The following is a 19254-nucleotide window of genomic DNA, read 5'->3' as shown; positions in this document are numbered from 1 at the left end:
AAAAAAAAAAAAATAATGGTCACTCCTACCAGTCCCTTTTGGGTCCAGGAGAGAATCTTGCTCAATCTTTAAGGTGAGAAACTGATGGAGGTCCAGTAAGGAAAGCTCACAAGTGTGTGTGTGTGTGTGTGTGTGTGTGTGTGTAGACAGGGATGCTGAGACTGCAGCACCTGGGGCTTTCTCATTCTCAGACAAGTCCACACTCAGCCTCTACCATTTGATCAAACTTACACCAATGTTCCTACCTGTTTATGGCTCCAGTGGTTTTTGTTTCACATGAGCAAATCTCAGTTACAACTCTCTAGCTATGCCTGAGTCTCCAAATTTTGATTTGGCAGTTTGCCCCGTGACCTCAGTTCTCTGGTGGGTCTATAACTATAGTGCAACTCTTTTAAAGAGTTATCTTTTGACTACATTTAATTATATATAAACAATATTGGATAATTTATATAAGTACTTTTATTGGCTATTTCAAGCAATATGAAAATAATTATTTAATATATAAACTATTATACTTATATCTCAATTTAGAATCTGTGGTGTAGGTAGGAAAATGTGACCTAGTGGTTAATATCAGGAACACTGGAGTCAAAAAAGACCTAAGTTTCAATCTTGAATAAAAACTTTGGGAAGATTGTAAAACAAGAAATAATAGTAATGATTTTATAGGATTTTTTTTAAAGAGTAAAAGAGATAATGTATGTAATTACCACAGTATCTAGCTTATAAGAAATGTTCAATAAATTATAATTGTTACTATTAATCCTGCTTTAGAGATAAGAATAGAGGATTGATGTGGTGAAGGGCTTGCTTATTTCTCTTTTTAAAAAAAGAATATAATGTCTTTCTTAAAGGGGATAAAACCAAACTTTCCATAGAAGCACATCTCATGTTCCTGGCCAGGAGGAAGTTTATTGTACTACCCCAGCCAAAGGAAGGAAGATTTTCTTCTGGCCCAGTGACAGCCCCGTCACTGAGAAACTGCCACAACTCAGCCAATGTGAAACTCTCACCACCTTGAACTCCCGCTTGCCTCCAGTAGACTTTACTCAAAGCTCCTCCCAACGTTCTCCTTTTTCCCTATAAAATACAAGTCCTCTCTTTTGTTCTCTAGACTTGCCTATGGTTTGCCATAGTTGGCATGTTCTGAATTATAATTCCTCTGCTATTCTAAACACATTCATTTTGCTGGTGAAATAAGTGACTCTTCTGTTTTTTTAAGGTTAAAGTTGTTTTAAATATAGTTTGCATTGTTTTTTTAGTGTACTGCTGACCAGATTTTCTGAAAAGAAACAAGAATATGTGATTCTTTAGTTGTAAATGCAGGGGTTAAAGGAGAAATACCAAATGGATTCCTAAAGAGCCTACTTCCACCACAGCTTGGTAAACATGATGGCTTGCTGTCTGGGCCAAAGATTCATTTTGTTTTTGCTCTGGCTTTCTTTGCCAGTGGGAAAATCTAAGTAATGCTGCTGTCTTTTCAGTCATCCTTATCATAAACGATCACTCTGTGTGGCATGTGTTAATTATTCTAGCCGTCTCTTTTTCTGTCTATTGGATTAATAGTTGCCAATTATGATTCCTCTCTCCTGCACTGCTATTGTGTCCACATTTCCTAATTCTCTTCATTACACCAGTGAGTAAGTATAATTATGGTTATAAGTTATCCATTTATCTTTTCAAGGACAGTGAGCAATGTAATGCTGTTAAGGCCTAGAGAGTGTGTGTGTGAGTGTGTGTGTGTGTGTGTGAAAAGAGAGAGGGAGAGACAAACATCTTGGATAAATATAAACTACATACATGAATAGGACACACATATACATATCAATATAATGCATTTATTCTTTTAAAAAATAAAACAAATAGGCAAAAATAAATCAATAAAATTCTGGCCTTATGGTAATCACTTAGTCTGATCGCTGAGTAAGCATATCACACTGCAGCTCAAATATCTTTTCCTACCTGCTGTGTCTCCAACTCTTCATTCTACTTGGACATTTGAGGAATTCATATCCCATAATTAGTGGCAAGGCTAAACCACAAAGAGATATAATATCAAAGCAACTAAAATTCACAATATGATGAGGAATTTCAAAATGTTCAATGGGAGTTTGGGTAGAGGGGGGAGGGTAACCCAGAGAAATGATTTGAACAATTTAGAGTAAAGAACTAGTCACCCTCCAGAGAAAGTGACAGAAAACAGTTGTGATGACTTGACGAGATCCATTTCCTGCCTTCAAAAATGATTTCGTAGTTACGTTTGTTCAAGAATAACATAAAAATTAGAAGGCAGAGAAAAATTAAAGAAGCAGGGAAAAAAATGATTGAATTTTTTTTTCTAAAAACAAAAACAAATACAAAACAGTTTTGAAGCAAACTGGACAAAGTCCCATATTTTCAGGTCAAAAACCAATGCATCTGGGAGTGTGAGGCTATGTCTAGTATCTCCTTACTTCTTTCTCCCAGACAAGAAGAGTACCAGGGAGCTACCTGACCCAATGAGGATGACTTGTCCAGTACTCTTTCAGACTCTTTGCCAGTAAAGGTTCTGACCTTTATCTTCCTAATAAGGGAAAAAACTATCTTCTCTCCCAATATCTTCAACCTGTGAATTCCTCCTTTTCATGCGTATCCTCATTTCCACAGTGCTTTAGTTGGCCCAATCAACCAGGAAATTGCCCCACTTAATTCTGCATTCTAACCTTTGATATAACTATTAACACTTAACATGTGGTAAATGCTTGCTTATGCATATCTGATTCTATTTTTAGACAATAAATTTTTAGAGGTTAGAGTCCTATTGAAATTATGTAAAGCCTCAGTTTGTATCATATGTCCTGGATCATAATTGTTGCTCAATAACTGTCTTCTAACTAAACTGTATAAATGCATCTTTTGATAAAGTCGATCATTTAGAATGTAGTTTACGTTTCTTACCCACCACATACTATGCCACTGTTGTGCTCCTATTACAATCAAAAGTTAGAGCCACTACCTCAGGCAGCATAAGGTCTAGAAGTAAAAAAAAAAAAAAAAAATTAAAAGAACAAAAAACAAACAAATACACACACCCCCACGCATATACATATCATGTCTCATACATAATGTGTAAGAAAACATAATATGCATATATATGCAATGTACACTTACATGTGCACTGGAGCAATGATGTATACAGCATATATGCACTTGTGTGTGTGTGTGTAAATTTACCTCTCAATATTTCAACTATAGCTTGTAGTAATATCTTCCCTTAAGTGGCTTCTGACTAGTTTTGTTAAGGTTATAACATTCTCATTGTAAAAGGTATACAATAAAATATTAGTATTTGCATCTTTAAAAAAAATGAGTCTATCTGTACATGATGTTATCTGGACTGAGTTAAAAGAAACTTTACCACATGTTGAAAACAGTTGCAGATATTGATTAAGTATACACTATGTATTTTGTATTAGACAAAAGAGCATATATGCTCGTAATTATATTGGTTTTCTATTCCTATGTAATACATGACCACAGATCCTGTGGCTGAAAACATCACACATTTCTTATCTCACAGTCATGGTGGCTCAGGTGGCTGAGTTTTGGTTAGCTGATCCTCCACTTAGGCTCTCACAAGACTGCAGTCTCACAAGACTGAATACGAGGGCTGTGTTCTCATCTGAGGGCTTGACTAGAAAAGAGCTTGCTTCCAAGCTCACTCAGTCGGATGGCAGAATTCTTCCCCATGCAGTTGTAAGACCGAGAACCCTATCTTCATGCTAGCTGTTGGGTGGAGGCTGCTCTCAGCTTCTAGAGGCCTCAACTCCTAAAAGCCATTCTTGCTTTGTGGGTCTTCTAATATGACTACATGGTTCTTTAAAGTCTGCAAAGGAGTAAGTCTATGGAGAGAGTCTTGTAGGAATTTTATGTCTTTATATAATATAATGTAATCACTAGAATGATGTCTTATCATGTTTGCCATATTCTGTTGGTTAGAACCAAATCACAGGTCCTGCCCACACACCAGGAGAGGTAATTACACAAAGGTATGAACCACCAGGAGTTGGATACCAGAGTCTGTCCATTACACAGCCTATGAAGTAGATCCACATTTTACAATAATAATACTGTGGACACCAGATGTGGTATCTTGCCTGAAGTTGGGGGTGGTGCAGCTGGGATTCTAACCTAAGTTCCCTGGTTTTAGGGCATACACTGTTAATCTCTATGTATGCTACATAACTTTTTCATAAAATTTCAGAAAGAAATGCTTTACAAAGAGTTTTAAAATGAGGTAACAAAATGTAATACATAAAAAATAACAAATGCTAACTTTGGATGTTGAAAGATTTAAGGTCCTCTGAATGAAGTAAAACTTAAATTTACTGTACTCAGTAAAGTTAGGAGATGAGACGATGAATTTATATAAAGTATTTACTCTCTGCCTATTCCAGAGACAAATCAGACTTCAAAGAGACAGATGATCCACTTCTGACCTGCTAATGAAAATCACTACCTGAGGAGTGCCTGGGTGGCTCAGTCAGTTAAGCATCTGACTCTTGATTTCAGCTCAGGTCATGATCTCATGTCTTGCAATCAAGCCCCAAGTTGGCTCCATGCTCAGCGTGGAGTCTGCTTGAGATTCTATCTCTCTCTCTCCCTCTCCCTCTGCCCCATCACTGCTATTGTTCACTCCCCCCAAAATAAATAAATAAAACCGTTTTTAAAAATAAAAAAGTAAAAGAGAAAAGAAAATCCCTACCTTAAACAAAAATCATCCCTTAAATTGAGAATTACTTGATAGATATTTAAGAGTATGTCAATTCTTTCCATAAATTTAGGAGTGAGCATTACATATGAATCAGTGATATATCATCTCAGAGGAAAAGAAAACAGATAGCAAAAAGACAAAGGTGAATATTTGGAATAAAGTTGATGTTAGTTGGGGCACCTGGGTGGCTCAGTTGTTAAGCATCTGCCTTAAGCTCAGGTCATGATCCCAGGGTCCTGGAAAAGAGACCCGCATCGGGCTCCCTGCTCTGCCGGAAGTCTGCTTCTCCCTCTCCCACTCCCCCTGCTTGTGTTCCTACTCTCGCTTTCTCTCTCTCTCTCTCTCTCTCTCTGTCAAATAAATAAATAAAAATCTTAAAAAAAAAAAGTTGATGTTAGCTGACCATGAATGGATTAATAATGATAATGAAATAATAAAGATGGTTATTAAACATGTACATATTTTCTTATTGGCTGATGTAATTTTAAAAAACAGGAACAGGACTTGGGATATCTAAATTTTTATCTTACAGATAGCATTTACTTTTAATTGGCTTAAAGAAAACCACTTAAGTTTTTGTTTTTGTTTTTGCTTTTGTTTTCTGTTTCATTCTTATTGGCAAAAACTATATGATAATACTTATCATATAGGGTTGGCTATATGAGGAGGGTATATAGGGTTGGCTCCAGGAGTAAAAATATGTAATAATTATGAAGACTCTTTAAAATGATTATTGATGTTACATGATGCACCTTTCTACCCATTTCTTTAGTTGTTTATATATCATATACCATTCGTTTATGGATAAACTTACATTTAAAAAAATTGGCCTTAATTTACATATCCATACATATTTAATATAATCTAGATTTTCAACTGTATACAAAACATTACAGATGAATCAGCAATTCTACATTGCAGATTATTTTAAAAAGAAAATTTGGGTCATATTGCTGTAGGCATCACAAGTCATTCTTAAAATGGGTCATTTCCTCATTTAACTTAATGGGAAAGATTACGACTTTTTACTTTCCAGGTGTGATTTGATGCCTTCAGACGTCTCTCTGTTCACATTCCAATTAAATTGTTCCTATGGATGTAATTAACTCATTTGGTTTATAGCAAGGAACTCATTATTACATAGATAGGTTAAGAATCCAGCCTCCTTTCCCTTCTTCCTGATTTCTTTTTACTTTCTGAATGTTAATCCCAATGAGTGTGAAAAGTCAGTCATTTCCCTAGGAAAAGTTTGTTCTGCAAGTCTATCAATTGCACTGTGCAGAGCTTGAAGTACAGAATAAAGAATGAAATGGTTAAAAGCATTCAAACCTGTTCTCTAAATGCAGGAAAGAAGGATGGAAAGAATGCAAAATGACACAGAACTGAGACCAGGAACAGAACCAAATATCTTACTCCTTCTGTCTCTGATGATCGTTTCTATTTTATTTGCAATATTACCTCTTCTTCATGTTCTTCCTGGGGGAAGTTGTTTATTCCCTTAAGTTTTAGAATCTCCTAAATATTCATAATGTCAAAAGTATCTCCAGATTCCAATTATCTCCTAAAATCTATTCTGGAGGCACTCTAGTCAACTTTAATTCATTGTCTGCAGAATAGAAACAGGAGAAAATATGATAATAGAACTCAGGGGGGATTAGAAGATATCCTCCATGAAGAATCAACAAACAAGGATGCAGATTTTTTTTACCAGCACCTACTGAATACTAAACAAGCTCACCTCTCATACAAAGTGACAGATTTATAGCTCAGATCTAAACTTGATTTTAATTTTTATTTAATTTTATTTATTTTATTTTATTATTTCATTTTGCCAGAATAGGACTACTTCATAACTAGCAATGGTAGTGGGTGAGAATCTGTTTGTACTGATGCAAACAATATTTATTTGGGACTGTTAGGTCAAATATGAGGGGACAGTTTTAGGACAAACAGCAATTTGGATGGATGAGTTTACTAGAATTGCTAGTATGTAATTGTAAAACGTGTTATCCAGGAAAAGCAGTTAATTATTTAACTAGTTTATTTTTTTCTGCCCCTCTCAGCCTTGGAATGCTCCCCATTGAGTTTTGCTTGACTTTAATTGACATCTATCAAGTAATTTACTTAGATTTGAGGATTTTTCTGCCATTGGGAAAGCCCTTGACTGAGGAAACTCATCCTTAACCTACTTCTATGGCCACACATTTACAGAAGCTGTTTTCTCATAATTATTGATTCTCTTCTGTATCTACAGCTAGTTTTCCTTTCTGATTCCCAATCTTGTATATTTTTTGCTACCTCTTTTTTTTTTACACAGCCAAATTTATTTTCATTTATCTTATCAAAAGTCCAACTTCTGATTATTTTTGAATCTTCTCAAATAATCTTACTATTTTTTAAAGATTTTATTTATTTATTTGAGAGAGAGAGAGAGCGAGAGACAGAGCACAAGCAGGGGGAGCGGCAGGCAGAGGAAGAAGCAGGCTCCCCGATGAGCAAGAAGCCTGATGTGGGACTCGATCCCAGGACCCTGGGATCATGACCTGAGCCAAAGGCAGACACTTAACCGACTGAGCCACCCAGGCATCCCATAATCTTACTATTTTTGTTTCAAGTTCCCTTCTGTCTTTTTCAGCAGCTCAATTTCATTAGAATCTATCCTGAATGTTTACTTGTACTTTTCCTTTCTGATGATGCCTATCAGCACGTTTTATTATTTTGTCTGCTTGGTGGGTAGCAGGTTCATCAGCTACACAGCCGTCTGTTTTGTGGATTTTCAATGTATCAAATGAAAGATGTCAGTTCCCTTTGGGGGCACTGGGAGGAAGCATCAAGGACAGAGAGAATTCTATCTACCTATTCTTCCCTTCCTCTGTTCTTAGGGACAAGAGAGATACAGTAAGTTCAAACAAACTGCCCCTGCCTATTTTCCGAAGAAAAAGAATTTCTCACATTCCAGCTTTACCCTTAAGTTTTCAATATTCTGGTCCTTGCCCTAAGTCTCTCCATTGCTGGTCCCTGGATTCTTGCCCAACCCAAAGGATGAAGAATTCTCCACCCACTCTCCAGGTCAATTTTTCACAGAGCCTCAGTTCTCAATATAACCTTCTCTCCATCAACCTGAAACCTCAGCAGATGCTTGCTATTGGAGGTGTTAATGGGTAGGAATTCAGAATACACAACATGAAGGAGAAAAAGAGTTCAAGTTTCCATGTCGTAGCATCTTCTCTAGCTCTTTAGAGAGCAAATACTTCCACTGGCAAAGAAAACTTGTCTATAGAAAAAGAGACTCCAAAAAAAAAAAAAATCATAAAATCTCACTCAGTCATATTCAATTTCCTGTATACTCTCTCTGATTTAAAGTTAAAACTCAAGGCAAACACTTCTAGATACATTTTTCTTTTTACTGACTTGTACTTTTTCAACCTTATACCTGATTGACTAGTGTATCCAAATAACAAATATTCACTTGTTTCTTATAAATCCTCACCATTCTCACTGTCAGGGATCTAATTAAAATTTTCACTTTTAGACTAAATTATTGCAGTAACTTCATACTGGATATCTCTGCCTCTAGCACCTTGTTTAGGGTCAACGTTCAAATTTCCTTTTTTGGGGGGGGTGCCTGGGTGGCTCAGATGGTTAAGCATCTTTGGCTCAGGTCATGATCCCAGGGTCCTGGGATCGAGCCCTGCATTGGGCTCCCTGCTCAGTGGGGAGCCTGCTTCTCCCTCTCCTTCTCCTGCTCCCCCTGCTTGTGCTCTCTCACTCTCTCTGTCAAATAAATAAATAAAATCTTTTTTAAAAAAATAAATTTATTTTTTTAAAAAAGATTTTATTTATTTATTTATTCATTTATTCATTTATTTGAGAGAGAGCCAGAGAGACAGCATGAGCAGGGGAGAGGGGCAGGAGAAGCACCAGCAAGGGGGAGGGGCAGGAGAAGGAGAAGAAGCAGACTCCCCACTGAGCAGGGAGCCTGATGCAGGGCTCCATCCCAGGACCCTGAGATCATGACCTAAGCCAAAGGCAGATGCTTAACAGACCGAGCCACCCAGGCGCCCCATAGTGTCAACTTTTAAGGCAGCACTGGACATATGCTATTAAAACTCATTGCTTTTCCATTAGCTCAGAAAAATTTAATGCCTGCTAGTTGCTTACAAAATAAACTACAAAATCTTTATAATATTGTGTAAGATTTTTCTATTATATGAACTCATCCTTTGATCCTTTACAACTTCATCTAGAGGCAATCCTCCAACTCAGATTAGGCCACCTCAGATTACTTGCCTTTCTCCACTGTGGTCCCTTTGCTCTTCATAGTCCCCCTGAAGAGGACGCAGCATTCTAGAAGACACCAAATTTCAAAAACCAACCCTTCATTACAAATTTGGATGGACTGACTCTATAAAGAATAAGTAATTTATTATAGGTTTGAAATGATTAATTTTTAGTAATTTATTGATGCATACCAGCCTTACTTGACTTTACTAAGTTTTGAAGTAGTTACAGAAAATGTATACAATACAAAGAGACAAGATGAATACTTGGGTATTTGAGGGAAAAAGTAAAACATAGACAGATACTAAAAAATACACAAACAATCTTCCACAACCTGCTATAGACTTAGAAGAAATCGAACTCTAAATTGTTCAGTAATCAAACAAAATAGAAAAAAATTAAATTTCTTTTATGATGGAGTCTAAAATTCAAGCATCAGATTTTAAGATAAAGATAGCATTTACTGTTAGTCGAAGATAAAGAGATTTCTTTCCATGATAATCAAAAAGATGCCTCTGTGATGTCCATACAGCATTCTTAATAATATTTCTATTAGAGGCGCAATCATTAACCACTGTTTTTTGCCATTCCCTAAGCAGAACTCAAGGGTATCTAAAATTACTTCAATATAGACTTTAACATGAAAAGCCTGAACAACAGGATTATATTGTGTTGATTTCAGACAGTCTCACTTGTCCTAAGAGTTAACTAATTTGCATTTAGAGCAAAGATTTTTTTTTTAATTATTATTATTTTGAGACACAGAGAGAGGAGTGTGAGCCCGGGGTAGAGGCAGATGGAGTGGGAGAGAACACAGGGCTCAATGACCCTGACATCATAACCTGAGCTGAAACCAAGAGTCTGATGCTTAACTGACTGAGCCATCTAGGTGCCCCTAGAGTGATTCTTAATTTGATGTCATTAATATCAGTAATAATGCTAGCTCTTGTAGGCTCAATTGTATCACCCCAAAAGATATATCCGAACCCTGGTACCTGTGAATGTGACTTTATTTGGAAATAAGATCTTTACAGATATAAGCAAGTTAAGATGAAGTCATTAAAATGAGTCCTTATAGGAAGTGGAGAAGAGCCAGACACAGACAGAGAGAATGCCATGTAACAGCAGAGGTAAACATCGTTGTGATATATCTACAAGACAAGGAACATCAAGAATTACTGGTAACACCAGAAGCTGAAGGGAAAGCATGCAAAAGATTCTTCCCTACAGCCTTCAGAGAGAGGATGGCCTTGTCAGCAACCTGATTTCAGACATCTAGCCTTCAGAACTGTAAGAGAAAATAATTCTGTTGTTTTCCTCCACCCGGTTTGTGGTACTTTATAAACAGAAACCCCTAAAAAAGTGAGTATACTAGCTAACATTTATTCAACACTTACTGAATGCTAGGCGTTATCCTAAAGTGTTTTACATGTGTTATTTTATTTAATTGTCATAGAAAGTACTATGAATTATTAACTACTATTATTCTCTGATTACATGAATAAACTGAAGCAAAAAATGATAACATAAATGTGTCCAAGATCTCACAATTAGGAAGTGGAATTAACTCCAGAATCTCCTCTCTAAATAAATTCTTAATGCTACTTTTTATTAGTTTATTATGGGCATCATTCAACACCATGAAATTTTACTTATGAAGGTATATGCATAATCCCTATAAGAAAAAAATTATAAATTGGATTTGAACAAAATTAAACACTTTTGAAATCATTTCAAAAATAAAAAGTTGCTAAGTGGGAGAAATGAGTTCCAAATTATATATTTGATAAAGGAATTGTATCCACAATATATAAAGATCTTTTACAATTCAGTGAAAATGAGCACAAGATTTGACTTGATATTTCACCAAGAAAGGTTTACAAATGACCATTAATCATAGAAAAACACATAATTAATTAGGGAAATACAAATTAAAAGTAAAATAAGATACCACTGTATACACAATAGAATGGTTATAATCCAAAAGACTGACAATACAAAGCATTGTCAAAGATGTGAAGAAACCCTCACCCATTTCTGGTGGCAATATAAAATGGTATAGCCACTTTGAGATAGTTTGTCAGTTTCTGAAAAAAAAATAATTAAGCATATACTCATCATACCACTCAACAATTCCATTACTAGGCTTGTATCCCAAACAATTGCAAACACATGTTGAAACAAAGATTTGTATACAAATAGTTTTGACAACATTATTCACAGAACCCAAAAATTGGAAACCATCCAAGTGTCCATGCCCATGTTTTCATCATATTAGTTTCTACAATGTTCTACCAATGTCCTATATCCTACCACAACATTTCAAAGTAATTTTTGAAATAGAAAATTATCTTTCTATAGGAGAGGACTCACAATGAATATCATTTGTTCAGAGCCCTTTTCAGGAAGAATAATCGTATCTGGAAAATGATACTCTTGGAAACAACAGCCAACATCCATTTCAGCTACAAAGTTAGCATGTGTGCCTCCTCATGCAAAGAATCTTAATCTGGAGATTCTTGGAAGAGTTTCATTTGGCCCACAGTGTGGCTGATATTTCTTCATATTTCATGACTACACATGTATTTTTTTTTTCTGAAATTACTTTGACTCTAATCTTCCTTTTAATTAAAACTAACTCTAACTTGATGAGGTTTATCCAAATTACTTCTCATTTATTAGTACTTATCCACTAAAACAGAGTTTATGACAATTACGACAATCATTTATGTCAATATTATTCATAAGCAAAACACATCACCCCATCATCATTAACATTTATTTAATGGACAAAATGTGAGAGCAGAATGACAAAGGCTAATACCACAGCATCAAACACTAGGAGGAAATAAGAGTTGATTATGATATTGACCACTACATTTTCTGACACTGAAAAACATTTCAATAATCGTCAGACTGTAAATATTCTCTATTGGTTTCAACTTTTAAAATTAGCAAACAGATACTGATGAAACTCAGCTGTAACATACTGGTATGGTCATAAAAATTGCTCACATATGACATCTGATGCCATTGATGTGTGCTGAATTCCAATAGGCTAGATGGTCATACCATGAAAGTTAAGTACATTTATTGTCACATAAACCTATAAACAAACATAGGAGACATAACTGTGGTTGTGAGATAGATGTGAATATTAAAAACATTTTTAATATTAAAAATAAAAGTATAGCCTACAGAAGACATGTTGTGGAAAGATAGGAAATAAATGTAGCTATTCTCCTCTTTTTAAAAAAGTGGGGTGACAAGAACTACTTCCTGTTTGTAGTTGATGGAATAGGAAATGGAGCTCTATGTGTTTTTAAAGTCACAAAATCTGAATGGGAGAAGATATATGCAAATGACATATGTGATGAAAGGTTAGTATCCAAAATCTATACAGAACTTATACAAATCAACACCAAAAAACCAAATCATCCAATTAAAAAATGGGCAGAAGACATGAACAGACATTTCTCCAAAGAAGACATCCGGATGATGTCTGGATGTCGGACACATGAAAAGAGGCTCAACATCACTCATCATCAGGGAAATGCAAATCAAAACTACAATGAGATATCACCTCACACCTGTCAGAATGGCTAAAATCAAAAACATGAGAAACAGTAAGTGTTGGCGAGTGTGTGGAGAAAAAGGAGCCTTCGTGCACTATTGGTGGAAACGCAAACTGGTGCAGTCACTGTGGAAAACAGTATGGGCATTCCTCAAAAAATAAAAAAAAATAGACCTACCCTATGATCTAGCAATCACACTTTTGGGTATTTACCCCCAAAATACAAAAACTCTAATGCAATGGGATACCCATAGAGGGGAGGTGGGTAGAGGGATGGGGGAAGTAGGTGATGGGGATGAAGGAGTACATATGTTGTGATGAGCACCAGGTGATGTGTGGAATTGTTGAATTACTATATTGTACACCTAAAACTAATATAACACTGTATGTTAACTATACCAGAATTAAAATTTTTAAAAAGTATGTGTAATATAAATAGATGATTAGATAGATAGATGATAGATAGATAGATGATAAAGTTACAGAAGCCACCATAAAATAATTAAATTAGTAGTATAAGTATCTAACATCTGGAGAATTCAGAGGAAGAAAAGTTTGCATAAATAAGATACCTTCTCATTTTTCATAAATATATAATCCACAGGAAATGAATTAGAAATGGAAGTATAAGGACATTTAAATGTAATTATGGATATAGCCAATAACAAAAATAAAAGCTAGGAGGTGATACTTAAGGTAAAAAAGGTTGTGCTTTCATACTACTTCTTTCTCCATAAGTCCTTTATACTATTTGATTACTTACCATATATATGTACTACTTTGATAAACATAAGTATAAATAAGTCTATAAGAACATCATTCTTCCTGAGCAGAACTTAACTTTTCCCCCTTCTGACAGCTGTGAAAGATGTGCACAAACTTCTAAGCTTGACTGCTTTTTGCCCTTCATGAGACTGAGAACAAAACCCTGACAAAAAAGACTGGGTCAACCCGGAGTGATTATTGCCTTTACTCTTTGTACATTTCTGATTCAATAAAGAGTCACAAAATATGCAATAATTTTATTATGACAGTAGTTCTGGTGTAATATACACATGAAGATGCTTCATTTTTTCTTTTTACAGCTTATTGTCTTTAAGCACATCCCGGAATAAAAATTTTGATCTATTTGATACCAGGCTCCCCTGTAAACATCATTGCTCTGATTCTTTTTAGAGCACACTGATGTACTTAATGTGCATTGTTCCTACAGTGAACATCAGAAGCAGTTCATGTCTGTTTTGTTTATTCTAATCAAAGGAGAGATGTACAGGAGCATCACAACCCACCCCACAGGGGTGACAGGAGTTCGCATCCTTCTACAATTGGGATGCTCTTGACCATGTAGGAGCTTGCCTGTGTTTTCTAGCTCTCTAGCTCATTCAGTTTCCAGGGTCTATAAGGATTTTTGTAAGTATTACCCTCAAAAAGGTACCATCCAGCATCACAAATTATACGTACTTAAATCTATATCAAATCGGGGATGAATAGAGGAAATTGCAAAGTTTGCCTTTAAATAATTATTTAGGATGAATATGTTTTGCTTTTCCATTTCCATCCATGAAAACTGCCATGTACAAATCATGCTGACAATTCACACTTACTGATAAATGTTCCACCCTTATTACAAGAGACAAAAAAAAAAAAAAAAATCTGAGGACTTTTTTACTTCTTTCTCCCGATTTGTGTTAATACAAGCTTTAAAGTAATGGGCTGGTGGCTACCAAGTAAATTATCTTGCAAAAATAACCAGAGACTGCTTTTGTCCTATAAAGATGTTTTTGTAACATTAGTAATTAATAGTCTATCAGTTTAATATAAGTGAAAGAATTAAACACAGTTAACTGCAATGTGCACAGGGTGGGCTCCTTTTTTCAGAGCTGATGTTACCTATTAACGTTGGGATTTACATTCTTGTCCAGTAATGCATAAATATACTCACTTGTGCAAAATGGCACAAAATAATTCTGTAAGAACTTACGTGGCTGATATGACATTCCTTTTTATAATGCAAGTGGTGGATCATAGAGAATATGAACAGAGCCTAAAGTGCTGTCACAGTGGAAGAATAAGGAGTAACCATTATTCATAAAAGTATTTTAGCAAAAAAAATGACTTTTAAGGCATGAGGTGAATCTCATTCTATATATCCCATGTACACCTACAGATGTACCTCATGCCCATAATAGTTGCTGAATAAATATTTGTTCAATGTCTGACTAAATGCATGCATAGAAAAAAATAAGGCATTAGTATGTCAAACCCTAAAGATTTATCTAATACTAATATAATCAACTTCAAAACTACTACCATCATCTTCTGAAGCAATGATAGGATCCTCAGAATGGGCAGTCCCCTATTTTGGGCTTGTACTACTACACAGTACTGTCTATTGAGAAATTAAGAAGTCTCTATGTCTCAACTTCTCTTTAAAGTACTGGAAGAGGGGGTACCTGGGTGGCTCAGTTGGTTGTGTCTGACTCTTGATTTTGGCTCAGGTCATCATCTCAGGGTTGCGAGATCGAGCCCTCCGTCAGGCTCGTGCTCAAAGCAGAGCCTGCTTGAGATTCACTCTCCCTCTTCCTCTGCCCCCCCCCAAATAAATAAATAAACAAAATCTTTAAAAAAAAAATAAAGTACTGGAAGAGTAATGAGAAAGAGGTCAGTTGATCCAGGCTCAGTCACATGCACACTTTTAAACCAATCACTGTACCCAGGGAGGCAGATTGTATAAGAAGACAGTATCTCCCATTTATATTCCCTGGTGTATATTCCTGGTAGAAGAAGGAGCTTCCCAAGGGTAACTGTGTAAGCTTAGACATGGCCTCGGGGAAGTTAGCGTGAGCCAGGCAGCAGCCTTAGTTTTTCTTTTGTATAGGTTAAAAGTTTTTGTACTTTAATCATGTTGGGAATTTACCGGTATTTTTCCTGCCTTTACCTATCATTCATATAGAAAAAGCCAGAATAATATTGACACCTTAAAGGATCACACAAGAAAGAATATAACCTTCATCTGTACATATTTTACTATTTACTATGTCTATTCTCCCATTTTGCATAGATATTTGAAAATACAGACATTTTTCATATTATTTCTCTTTCCCAGGCTAAATTCAATGATTCTTAGTGGGTTGGAAGGAAGGCTTCTTGCCTTGACCCCAGGGCTGTATCAGAATATCTGGTAGGGTAAAAACATTTACAATGTGAACACGTCCCCAAATCCTTTCCGGTATTTTCGTCTCTCATACACTGTAAAGTCCATGCCCCAATCTAAGGTCAGCTCCGACTGCTTTTCTAAGACACTTTCTGAGTCACTAACATACGTCCTTCTTATGGGACCCTTGTTACTTAGCATAGTATATATAGCAGCATGTCTTGTCCACTAGATTGGAAACTCCTGAGAAGCAGCGTTCATATTTTATCAGATCTGCTGTTCCCATGGCCTGATGTAGAGTAGTCACTCAATAAACCCTTCAATGTCCAGTATCTGTCTCTATCAATGAAGCCTTTATTATTACTCTGGTCTCCTATTGTAATGCATATCATAACCGTAAAGTGAACATTCTCAAATACTTTGACATGTTAGCTTTCTTGCAAGATTAGAGTTAACTACTTTCAGGGTAGTATCTATCAAAATTAGTTTTTTATTAATTTCAGATTAACTGATACCAGTAGACAGGATATTGCTAAAAGCCATATATGTCTATAAGAGAGAAGGTTAAAAACGCGGAGAGACTTTACATACCACTGGAGAAAACATAGCATAAATTTATGTGAAATAAAACTCCCTCTATCAAAAACATTTGCATATGTCATAAAGTTTATTTTTTTCATTTAAATTCAATTAGCCAACATACAGTGTACCATTAGTTTCAGATGTAGAGTCCAGTAGTTCATCTGTTGCATATAACATCCAGTGTTCATAACATCACTTGCCCTCCTTAATGCCTGTCACCCTGTTACCCCAACCTTCCACCCACCTCCCCTCCAGCAACCTTCAGTTTCTTCCCCACAGTTAAGAGTCTTTCTAGGTTTGTCTCCCTCTCTGATTTCTTCCCATTCCGTTTACTTTTCCTCCCTTCCCCTATGATCCTCTGCGCTGTTTCTTATATTCCTCATATGAGTGAAACCATAAAATAATTGTCTTTCTCTGACTTATTTCACTTAGCATAATACCCTCCAGTTCCATCCCTGTCGATGTAAATGGTAAGTTTAAACATTTATGCACAGAGCTAAGCTTCTTTACTATCTGGCCTCAATAGACTTTTAAGCATATCTGCTGTATGAAATTTCTCCTGCAGGTCTACTGGCCTAAACAAGCTAGGAATATTCCACTTCTGTCTTTGTTTCTACTCTATGTTCTCTCTGCAGTGCCTTCCCAGATCCCAATGACTTTCTAAATGCTATGCATTTTTAAGCCCTTTCTTCAGCAATCTGAAAATTTCCTTGGCCAGTCTAGAGCACAGGCATCTCTTTCCCTAATAACATCACAACAGCAGTATTGTGAGGACCACTCATTTGATATTTAACAAATTATTCTCTTATGAAAATTCTTGAGAAAACGGTCAATGTTATTTTACTCTTTGCATGCAAGTTGTTTCCTTCCCAAATATATGTAAATTACTTGACAACAAAGATAATGTTTCTGTATCCCCAAGTGGTTAACACCTAGGTAGAGAGGAGGCACTTAGTAAATGATTATTGACTAAATAGATATGCAACAATAGAAAGCTACACAAATGTTTCATATCATAAATATTCTACCTAAGCCTTGTTCAAAGGGCTTTTCTTTTCTCTCTAAATTCAAGGGTACATATCCTCTTTATTTGTAAAATGAGTATCTTTATTATCATTATGATGTGTAGAAGAGACCTATTCATAATCAAGGCATCTGAATCTATGTATTTCGTAGGCACTAATTTATGAAAATGAAACATTTCAATTTTTAAGCAACCTTGTACTGACATTTTCTTACTTAATTTCAATCTTAGTGTTCTGCACATGGGAATGCAGCCTTCTGACCATGATTCTTCCTCATTTGAACTAAGGATACCAATTAAAAAGACAATTGATCACTTTGAAATATATGATAGACTGTCACTAGTGTGATAAAGGACAGGAAGGAAGAGAGAAAATTTATACATATAGCCATACAGCACTACATTTAATTTCACATAAAAATGAAAATTTGGTATGTTTCTATAAATAAAACCATTATCTTTGTAAAATCTGATCAAAGAGTCACTATATATTAAACTTTTATTAAGTTGGAAACATCTGACTACATTAAAAATTTTGAAAAAAAACTCTTTTTAAGTCTAGAATTATTTGTTTGAGATGTTCATATTGGTACAATTTTTTATTGGCACACAAGAAATCCAATTTCCAGGTTCATTACCCAAAACAACACAGAAATTTGAAAAAAGAAAATATCCTGGTTGAACTATAGCTCAAACTATAATTCATACACCACATTCCCTTATGGACTCGTAGGATAAGAAGAAAGAAGAAGAAAGGCAATTTTTCTGCCCACTTGATCGATGTTCCATTTGACCTCTGTAATGCCCTCCTGCCATAACCTTTTAAATACCATCTGCTCTTTTTGTGAAGAGTGTGATGGGAAGGAGTCACTTCCAGACAGCAATTGATTATAAGAGCATTAATCAAGGGCATGGATTATCTGAAGCATGACATTATGTGCTGTAGTTAAGCAATCTGGCCTTCAATGTGATTGGAAAGGCCAATCCTTATGTGGAAGCCTAAAATGGGCTTAGCAACACATGTTTAAGGAAAACAGAGCCAATAATGCATGAACATTTATTGGAATCTATGATAAATTTCAGTAATTTCAGGGCTAATTTGTTTACCAAGTGTAATGGGATTAGATTGATTATAATACACTCTCATAAAATGCTACACATAGCTCAGATGTTTGTTCTAATCACAGAGAACCAAAAAAAAAAAAAAAAAGGTTATGCAGCTTATGCTTAGGATTTTAAAATATGGCATTTTCTAGTATAATTTAAATAAAACATAATCTGATTTTTCTATTTACTTTTCCCCAATAATTAATACATTCTAAAAGAGGCTTTAGCTCATATGAAAACAGTCAATGAATATTATATGTATATAAGTAGAAGAATTTTTTAATTTTAGTTACAGATATGAAAGCTTAAAAAAAAACAAGCTTTTCAAACTTCCACATATTTTTCTAGATACATCAAATTTATTGTATAATAGTCTCAATTAGTGTTCAATATCATACCCAAAGTCTTCATTAAAAAGCAAAGAGAATGGATTACAAAGAGATGCTGAAGGTGCGTGTGTATGTGAGTGCACACATGGGTGTGCATGTGAGTGTGTGTGGGGGTGGGTAGAAGGGAGAGAGGAATGAGAGGAGGTGAGGAGGAAAAAAGGAGGGAAGAAGAAAGAGGGAAATTAAGAGAGAGATTATTTAAATCTAAATACCTTAATCATTTCATTCCTGCCTTACCATGCCTACCCAGAGCAAAGGAGTTTGTTATTCATACGAAAACAAACTTCTAGGGAAAAAATTCACATCACCACTGAAAAAGGCAAGGTAAGTTATCTTGGCAGATAAAACAGGAAGAAATGGGTGGTTTTTTTAAAGAATGAGCATTTAAAT

The sequence above is a fragment of the Mirounga leonina genome, unplaced genomic scaffold, assembly GCF_011800145.1.
Source record: "Mirounga leonina isolate KUSES-001 unplaced genomic scaffold, KU_Mleo_1.0 Mir_169, whole genome shotgun sequence".
Taxonomy (NCBI): domain Eukaryota; kingdom Metazoa; phylum Chordata; class Mammalia; order Carnivora; family Phocidae; genus Mirounga; species Mirounga leonina.
This window is presented reverse-complemented; position numbering follows the sequence as displayed.